This window comes from Cryptomeria japonica, chromosome 9, assembly GCF_030272615.1.
Source record: "Cryptomeria japonica chromosome 9, Sugi_1.0, whole genome shotgun sequence".
NCBI lineage: Eukaryota > Viridiplantae > Streptophyta > Pinopsida > Cupressales > Cupressaceae > Cryptomeria > Cryptomeria japonica.
Window position 1 is genome coordinate 540823761 of NC_081413.1, and position 10422 is coordinate 540834182.

Below are 10422 nucleotides of genomic sequence, written 5' to 3' on the forward strand. Positions count from 1 at the left end.
CGACAAGAATACTCTAATCGATGAGAGTTCGGTGAAGTCTTACCGAGCAAACAAACACCTAGTGCCATCATGGTGTAGCCATAATCCAGAGGGTCCTCAAAGAGAACAGTCTAGATCATGCAAAAAGAGTAACACAATAGAAGAAAAACAAAACATAGATAAAATGTTGATTCAAACATCTACAACATCATAGATTCACTATAAATCCACCGGCAACATCTAGTGTACATACAGGCTAACAGGCCTAAAACATCTTACATTCCAGATTGCAATCCATCCGGACCCCCAAGAGGTATCCAAATTACATAACATGAATTCATATTCATCCCATATTTTGGTACTCTCTTAAGGACCAATTATAACAATATAAATAGCATCCAAGACACATTTGGGTTGGCCACAAAATATCGCATTCTCCAAAGACAGGAAAATGAACGTTTAAGATAGGTCGGACCCAAAGCGTGAAGATCGCCTCCACCAAAGATAATAACAAAGTGTGGACCACCTAGGAAGGTCATTCAAGGGCCTAGAAAAATTATATGTGGTGCCAATTAGATCCGCAAGTCAAGAAATCGCTCCGCAAGAGAAGAAATCTCCAACTAGTTGTTAAGCTCAAAAACTGCTCTGAAAGCAAGAAACAGCCAATCCGGAAGCAATAACTTGTCGGAAAAGAGTCCAAATGAATTGGAAATATAGGAAAAGGAAAAGGAACACACCTGGAAGCCAATAATTTGATCCACAACAAAAAATGAACAACTACCAGAGAATTTTGGAAGTAACACAAAACACGAACAATTGGAAAAAAAAAAATTGGTTGATGCAAGATTGCTCAATGACTGGGGATGCTCCTGCATCAGACACCCCAAGTGGAAAAAGATGTTCCATGAGAGGAAAATCTTGAACATCGAAAAGGATTTGGAATATAGACCCCATGCTCATTTCTGATCCAAATGTCTTCTAAATCTGCAAAGTTCTTCTTCTTTACCCCTTCCAGTAACTCAGTTGAATTTCCCAACTTCTTTTCCTCTTCTCCCCTTTTTCTTTGATTCATACCTACACACTATCTCTTATTACCACTCTCTTTCCTCCGCAGATCTGATTTATTCCTTCCACCAGAACTCCTCTTATCCACTACCACATCTAACTTCACTGTCATCTGGTACCATCTTGCTAACAGACCCATCCACAAGATCCTTCTTCTAATCAATGCCATCATCCGTATAACCTTTGTATCCTTCTTCTCAACACTTCAAATCTTCACAAGACTCAAGTTCTTCACTTCCTTCTCTTTCTCCTTCAAAGAAGCCAAAGTAAACTTGTTTCCATCCTTCTCAATAGTGATTAGGTTTCTTGTACAATCATAGATAGCTCCTCTATCATATTGTCAAGATCTACCCAGCAAAACATGATAAGCACTCATAGACACAACATCACACAAGACTTTATCTTTGAAAGACCCACTATTAAAATTCACCAAGCACTTCTCTCTCACCTCTACCACTTGATCATATTTTAACCAACTCACCTTGTAAGGACAAGGATGCTCAAGCCTCTTTAAACCAAGCTTCCCTACCATCTCCTCTGATACCAAATTTTCAGCACTTCCAATATCCACAATAACCTTACAACACTTACCTCTTGATTTGCATACAGTCTGGAAAAGATCCTTCCTTTGTGTAGATCTGGTTTCTTCTTTGCTTTGCTCCACCAAGACTCTTCTAAACATAAGGGATTCTCCCTGCTTTGGTGCTATCATACTCTCATCTGCAGCTCCAGTATTTGGTTCCTCACGTGCTATGAAATTTCTTGCCATCCCTTTATTAGTCCTCAAGGAACACTCATAAGATGTGTTCCCGATTTCTCCACACTTGAAACATTTGCCCATGAATTCCATGTTGCTACTACCATTCCCTTTTCTTTGTGTCTTTTGATTAGGTTCTTTACTCCATTTAGATCTTGACTCATCTTCAGTAGTCGGCTTCTCCATACTACCACTCATCTACCCTCTATTCACTGCATATCTATCTCTTCCCTTAGGGTTATTATGTTGTCTTCTTTTCACTTTATCTTCGGCTTTCAAATAATATTGGTAACCCTTCTCCATTGTAGAAATCTTCAGCATACTCATCTCATCTTGAATGTTAAATCCAAGTCCATTTATGTATCTAGCCACCTTCTCTCTATCCATCTCTCTATGTCCAAATCTGATCATCACCTTGTAGAATTCCTCAGTATACTCTTTCACACTCATGTTCCTCTGCTTCAAGTTCTGAAACTTCTTAAACAATTCCAACTCATAGTCTCCCAGAATGAATTTAGCCTTCAATCTTGCAGCCATATGTCTCCACCAAGTGATTTTCATCTCACCATTCTCCACTCTATCTCTCTGCAACTCTTTCCACCATAAAGTAGCATGCCCTTTCAACTTAGTTTGTGCTAACCTAACCCTCTACAGATCTCTGATATCCTCAAACTCAAATTAGTCCTCCAATTCTCTAATCCAGTCTATTAGGTCTTTTGGATTTAACGTACTTGAAAAGTTAGAAACCTCCACTTTGTGAACTTTACTCACTTGTGTCACCACTCTAAGGAATATTTCTTCCCTTTCATCTTTTGGTCCTTCAACCTCTTCCACCTCCAGTTCCTCTCCAACCTCTTCATACTCATCCTCTGATTCTAGATTCCTCCGTAAACTAGCCAATGCATTTCGGATCTCATTCCTCATCTCATTTCTAAAATCCTCCATCATTTGCTCTACCCTTCGAGGGTTCATCCTTCTTGGCGGCATCTTCTCCTTTACTTCGATTCAACTTCCTCAGCTCGACGATATAACTACAAGTTTCAATTGCCTCTTCATCGGTGATCTATTGAACACACTTGCAACCTGCCTCAAATCAGCGATCTGTTCACCCAAAGGAATGCCTCAAGGTTCGCAACCAGCTCTGATACCAGTTGGTGCAGCAATAATCCAGAGGGTCCTCAAAGGGAACAATCCAGATCATGTAGTAAGAGTAACACAATGGAAGCAACAACAAAACATAGAGAAAATTTTGATTCAAACATCTGCAACATCATAGATTCACTATAAATCAGTCGGCAACATCCTATTTACATACAAGCTAATAGGCCTAGAACAACTTACATTCCAAATTGCAATCCATCCGGACCCCCAAGAGGTATCCAAATTACATAACATGAATTCATATTCATACTATATTTCTCTACTCTCCAAAGGATCAATTACAACAATATAAATAGCATATGGAACACATCCAAGTTAGCCACAAAAGATAGCATTCTCCAAAGATAGGAAAATGAAATGTGTAAGATAGGTCAAACCCAAAGTGTGAAGATCACCTCCACCAGAGATAATAACGAAGTGCGGACCACCCAAGAAGGTTGGTTAAGGGCCTAGGAACATCGTACATGGTGCCAATTAGATCTACAAGTCGATAAATCTCTTTGCAAGAGAAGAAATCTCCAACTAGTCGTTAAGCTCAAAAATTGCTCTGGAACCAAGAAACAGCCAATCCGGAAGCAATAACTTGCTAGAAAAGAGTTCAAATGAACTCACAATCTAGAATAAGGAATAAGAACACACCTGGAATCCAAGAATCTGATCCACAACGGAAAATGAACTACCGGAGAATTCTGGAAGTAACACAGTAACTGCAACACAGAACAAGAATAACTAAAAAATAAATATATTTTTTTTGGTTAATGCAAGATTACTCAACGACCAGAGATGCTCCTACATCACATCATTAGGACTTACTTGAATCAGAGAGAGCATTTTTTTCATCTCATCGAGTTGCTTGAAATTTGAACTACTTTTGCAAACACTAACTCCAAACCAAGCCAACGCTAAGATCAAACCCAAAAATGCAACTAAAACAAAAATGCCTCCAACGAAAATTTAAAAAAAAAGATGCACAATGATGCGAATTTCTCTTGTGCCCGAGATGCTCCTACATAACCTAATTGAGCTAAATATATACATATTCAACACTGTATTTTATATGAATTTGTATGGGATGATAGATAATTAAAATTTATTATATTTAATAAATGTATCTTTTCATGCCTAGTGGAAAATTTGAAAGGGGTTGTAGAGATTTAGTCAACTCTATGTTTATCAAACTAGGTTCACGTAGAGACTTGAACCTACAATTACTTTGGTTTCATAAGAATTATGAGTTTTATGAAGTTATCACAATATGTATGTGCATACAACTTGAGAATTTATTGTTGATGAGTATTAAACTCGATGTTCTATGTTAATGAGACAAGTCTCTAAGGGATCTTTGGATGTTCAAGTTCAATTAATTGTATCAAGTTTAATTTGAGATCTTGATTTACTTGGATAGAAATACTTTAGGAAAAGTTTTATATGAACCTGAATGGGTTACCTTGTGCATACTATTAAAAGTATTATTAATCATTGGGAGACATTTAACAAAACCTTGTTAGAATATAAAATTATATTCTAGAATTTTGGTGGTTTGTTATTAATCAATAGAATTTGTGAGTTGCGACTTTATTTTGGAAATGGTATTGGTAAATAGTGATCTATTACATTATTGTCTTAAACCCTTTTATGATTTTTCTCTTATATTATTCTTTAGTCTATTTCTCTTTTAGGAGGAAGGTTACTTGTGTCGTTATCAAACCCTAAGTATAGGTGCCTATATTTATGTTCCTTGAAAGATTAGGAGAGTAGAACTACATGTGAATTTGATCTCATTAGTATGTAGGTAGGCCTTGGGTGAGCGATTGTCTTGGAACCAAGTTAGTAGGAAAGAGGTTTAGGGAATTACTCCAGGGTTTGGAGTGTTTCTAAACTTGATATAAGGCGGCAATTTGCATACATAATCCTGAGCCTTCCTTCCCTCGGCTGAAAGGCCTTCTAGTTTCTCCACATTCCATCTCTTCACCAAGAATTCCATGATATCCGCATAGTCCCTTGCTGTGTATACCCCTAACCTCTGTGCAACAACTGAAAAGTGCTCAAACAAGTTAGCATCCTACCCATCATACATCAAATGGCCAGGCATAGTAATCTTCTTTTGCATCATGTCCTCAAAAGCTATGACCGTATCGTTAGGAACAATCTCAAACAACTTTTCAACTATTTTAGTATATGCAGTCTCCTGGCGCTTCTCATCTGCAGCAATAGTTCCACATATTTGAGCTAGTTTGAGATTACCATTATCTTTGGCGAATCTTGCAGTATTGCCATGTGACATGAACGTTGCCCTCTCCTGGAAAGATGTGTACAAAAAGCAAAGGAAGGGACTGTGACATGAACGTTGCCCTCTCCTGGAAAGATGTGTACAAAAAGCAAAGGAAGGGACTATTTTCTTTGCGGGGATTCTACAGAGAATCCAAGTCAAAATACATTACGTTAATATATCTATATTACCTCACTAAGGTCTCAAATAGGGTAAATGAAAAAATTAATCTTAAAAAAGATTAATTTTTACAGTTTTAAAATTTTTAAAAATTGTTGTTTAATTTTTGGATTCTATTGTATAGGCTTTTGTTTGCATCAATCTTTTAGACCACACTCAATGATGATGCCGATTACATTCAATGACTCATCTACAACTTTCTCATTCTGATATAGTTCAACTCAATGATCCGTCATCAGAATGAGAGAGTTGTAATAGCTCTTTGATCTATCACCAAGATAAGAGAACTCTAATGATGAATCACTGAATGTGATCCAAAACATTGATGCAAACAAAAACCTGCACAAAAGAACAAAAATTATAATCATATAAACTGTATTAATACAGCTTTTAATATCTAATTGCCACCAACATCAAATTCAACAATTACAATAGCTTTCAGTATATGTTTGCAAAGATCAGTGAATAATATTAGAATGATGATGAATGCTTACCATTCCTGATCCTATGAGGTACTGTATGGTGTTTTCAATCTGTCTCATGTCCACACGGCCATACAAAGAAAGATACTTATTGAGAAGATCACCGTGTCTGTTCTCTTCGGCTGTCCACATACGAGTCCACACAGCCCAGGATGTGGGACTGGCACCACTCTCATCCCGCAATCCATCTAAAGTGTTAAGCATAGTCTGATAAGTCGGCAATGCTTCCTCTGTAATCATATCTTCCACCAGACAAACTAAATAGTCATCTTACAGTTCAAGGGACCGCTCCCGTAACTCTTTAATGTCATGGATAAAGGCCTCAGAAGCTAGATATTTAGGGCTCACAATGCATTTCACAACAGATGCAGATGCCATTTCACAGAAAATATCACACCGAAAACAGCAAAAACCAGTACAAACAACTTTTCCATTAGAAGTAGTTATAGAATTAGTTTGGACTTCTAAATCATGCTTTCCTGACCACCATTTTTTCCTCACCACATTACTCCTCAATGTTGCATATCGTAAGAATTGCAATGGATTTCTCTGCAAGTAGCACCATTAATTCTCAATAACAACAGAGTACATTACTGTTTGCATTTTTTGACAGTAAGTTTATACTTCTAAACTTAAAAGTGTTAAATACTCAGAATTGAATGACATTTTCTAAGCTTAATATGTTGCTTAATGAATGTGGTCACACTAAAAATACATTTTTAGATTTAAAAGTGTTAAACGTTCAAAATTAACTAACATCCTCTTAACTGAATATACTGATTAATATGTATGATTTAAAACTGTACGCATTTCTCACCTGATTAGACATACACAATACATATGTTAGGAACCAACACTAAAAGGGTCAAGGCTTTTAGCTTTAGTGCCTCCATGATCAATTCTCACTCGTCAAAAACGCTTTGCATTATCACAGCTTCTTTGCGAGGTTATATTCTCTTATCATTTTTTCCATTTTTATTATTTTTCAGTTTTAAGTTGGTCTAGAGTAAAGATCTAAAACTTAAGATAAACTGACAGGCATTAAACAAATATATGTTGTGTCAATATCTAACGGAAACCAAGCACTATAACTGTAATTAAGTCACACGAGACTCCAACGAAGCTTTCGAAGAAATTCCTCTATACCATTTTACTGCTCAGCTTAATGCACTGAAGATTCCAATAAAAGTTTGAGTGTTTTTATATGAAAAAAATACGCAATACCAACGTATCCTCACAATCTTACACATATCATTGATACTATTAAATAATCAGTCATTATTTTAAGAGCTCTCTATTCTTTATATAAAATAGTATTTGATCAAAATATAAAATTTATAAATCATAATGGATTTTTAAACGATTTTTATTGGTTTGATTTTTTTAATTTGTTTTTTCAATACTATTTTACAGCAAAAAATCAACTGAAAAACAATTGTGTTATAGGAATTTGTGTTTTTACAATTATACTATTTTGAATGGAAAATAGTCATTTCCATAATTTTATACTCATAAGACAATTTAGGTCAATTGATATTTTTTAAGTTAAAAAACTTCTCCAAATTAATTTCTTGATTTCTAAGTCAACTTTAGATTTCTACATCAATTTTTTATTTCCAAGTAAACTCTTGTATCAATATCATTTCATCATGATGACATTATTAGGTAGAAGAACATTTATCTAAAACATATTATTTAAAAGATTTACATTCTTGCTAATCGATATAACCATATTATACTATTCAAATATCTTATAGTTTTTGGAAACAAATGTAACACATTAAACTCACATGAGTTATAGAAAATAGTAAGAACTCATAAAGACTTAAAGTCCATTTACTTAATTAAAGGGTAATTTAAAATATATTATTTATAAAGTTTAGAGTTTAAAATCATAATCATATAATAATCTAATTATGAATACACAAACTTTCCATATAGTACCAACACATAATGTTTAGAATATCTTTCTCCACCCAATAAATAAAGATGAAATGCCTTTTCAAATTTTATAATAAATATCATTAATTGTCTATAGTCAACAAAGATCATTCTAAAGAACACAATCATAAATTGAACTTAAATCTAGATACATGTCAATAGAGTGTTACATAGTTTTCTACCGTGAAAGAGATTTTCATTCACGTTAACGCTAAAGTTTTGTCTTCTATCATATATCAACTCTAGTCAATTTCTAATGATTTTATTGCCACCACAACTTTTCATGGAATGAAGCACTTGTTCATGAACTTCACGTATGTGATAATGATTTTTACTTTTGTCAACTTCCTTGATAATCAAATACATCACATTAGAAAATTGAAGAATTGTTGACCCAAGACAAATAGAATTCTTAAAGTGGGTCTTACTCTATATCACAAGGATATGGCTTCAATAATAATAAGATCGCCTCCTAGAAATGGCCCCCCATGGACTGTCATGGTTGCAGGATTCTCACAAAATGAATTTGTTGAAAAGGCTTTAGAATTTTTTTAGCAAATGTCATTGGTAGACATAAGGTTAGTGTTGTCCTATCTCTAATTAGACTCTTCTCTAACACTGCAATGAACACACGCATAACTTTCTTAGCGCCATCCCACACATGTCCTCTCCCATTAATGGATGGGTAGTGTACCAATGTGTAAATTTGTATATCATTGTACACTTACAAGGGTCGTGAGTTGCTCAAATGGCAAGGTGAGAGTGAGTGGGCGAGTTTGGTGTTGCATATGATGGCAAGGTGGAGATCATTCAAAATTTGATTTCAACACATGGTATGGTGTGGAGAAAGAGGTCACCAACTTGCTTACACATATGTTTCTTCTTTCTTCCATAGATGATTGCTCCAATCTTTTATCATTTTATTCAAAATCTATTTTCAACACATGGTATGGTGCAGGGAAAGGGGTCACCAACTTTCTTACATGTATGTTTATTCTTTCTTCCACAGATGATTGCTCCAATCTTTTATCATTTTATTCAAAAGTTGATTTCAACACATGGTATGGTGTGGGGAAAGGAGTCACCAACTTTCTTACACATGTGTTTCTTCTTTCTTCCATAGATGATTTCTCCAATCTTTTATCATTTTATTTAAAAGATAATTTCAACACATGGCATGGTGTGAGGAAAGGGGTCACCAACTTGCTTACACATATGTTTCTTCTTTCTTCCATAGATGATTTCTCCAATCTTTTATCATTTTATTTATTTATGTAATGGAAGAGCACTTCTATGTTTCAATTACCATTTTTCATTGAACCTTTCAATTATTAACTTTACAGAAACCAAAAAAATGATAACTAAAAGTCCATTAATAAAGTCCACATGTACCAATAGCTGCTCACTTTTTAGCTTTTTTTATCCACAATTGGTATATTTGTGCACAACTACTGGGGCATTTGTGCACAAATACTAGGTCATTTGTGCATAAGTATTGGAAATTTTAAGTGCATGGTTATTGGGGCATCTTTAAGTAGGTATTAGGAAACACTTTGAAATGTGTACTTTTTACCCTTGCATGCATCACAGATCCCACAGCATGCGGCGTTACTACCCAAAATGTAGAACAATAGCTATAAGAAGTTAAGTCACATAGAGAGACAACAAAAAAAAATGATCAAAATCCAATGTACTATTTAGGATCTATGGATGCACGAAGTTAGCTATATCAACTACTGGTACGCTTTCCCTATTTGTCAATAGGCTAATATATTAATATCATATATTTATTTCTCAATATATTTGTCCTTCGTTTATACATCAATGTGTATAGCTCTATAAGATTCCTCATAGATTGGTATTATATATTTAATATTATTCAATATCTCTTATCCACTTATTTGCATTATTATGATTGCATTTTATTTTTATTGTTGTCTCTTATATATGTTATTATCTCATATGCTCTAATATAAAATTATATCAAATATCAATAAGCAGTAGGAGTGATAGAGATTTTGTTATAATTTCTTCTTCAAAATCAGGTTAATATCTATAATTTTTCTCTTTACGTTTATCAATAATTCCCATCCTTATGCAAAATAAAAATACCTAGCACAAAGTATTCAACATAATCAACTCTCTTAAATCGGTCCTCTCAAACCATTTATGTAGTTTTCCACCTTCTTTAGGCCTTCATCATGATAAATTTCTTTGATTCTCAACTTGAAGTATTATTTAGTATAATCTATTGTAGTCATATCCTCTTGTCTCAAACTATACAACATCTTTAGCAATTATATAAGTTAATTCACTAGGATGAACTTAAACATTAACTATTTTAGCAACATATCTCATTTATAATGTTAGGTGCACCCCTTTCCTGTTTATTTTTAACTCAATTTCTATCCACCCATTAGTACTTTGGACCTCATCTTAGTCATAAAATTTCATCCTATTAGAATTATCAATATTCGTACTCAAAGTGTTATTCTAAATTAATTATCTATACTATCAATTATTCAATATTTAAACTAACATTATATTTAAATCTCAAGGAGAAAATGATGAAGTTTTACATTATGGGG

General features: G+C 34.3%; 1 pseudogene; it reads right to left on the minus strand.

The window, feature by feature from the left end:
• Window positions 1-2479: 2479 nt before the first annotated feature.
• Window positions 2480-6180, minus strand: LOC131858488 (stearoyl-[acyl-carrier-protein] 9-desaturase, chloroplastic-like; annotated as a pseudogene).
• Between the last annotated feature and the right edge of the window lie 4242 nt (window positions 6181-10422).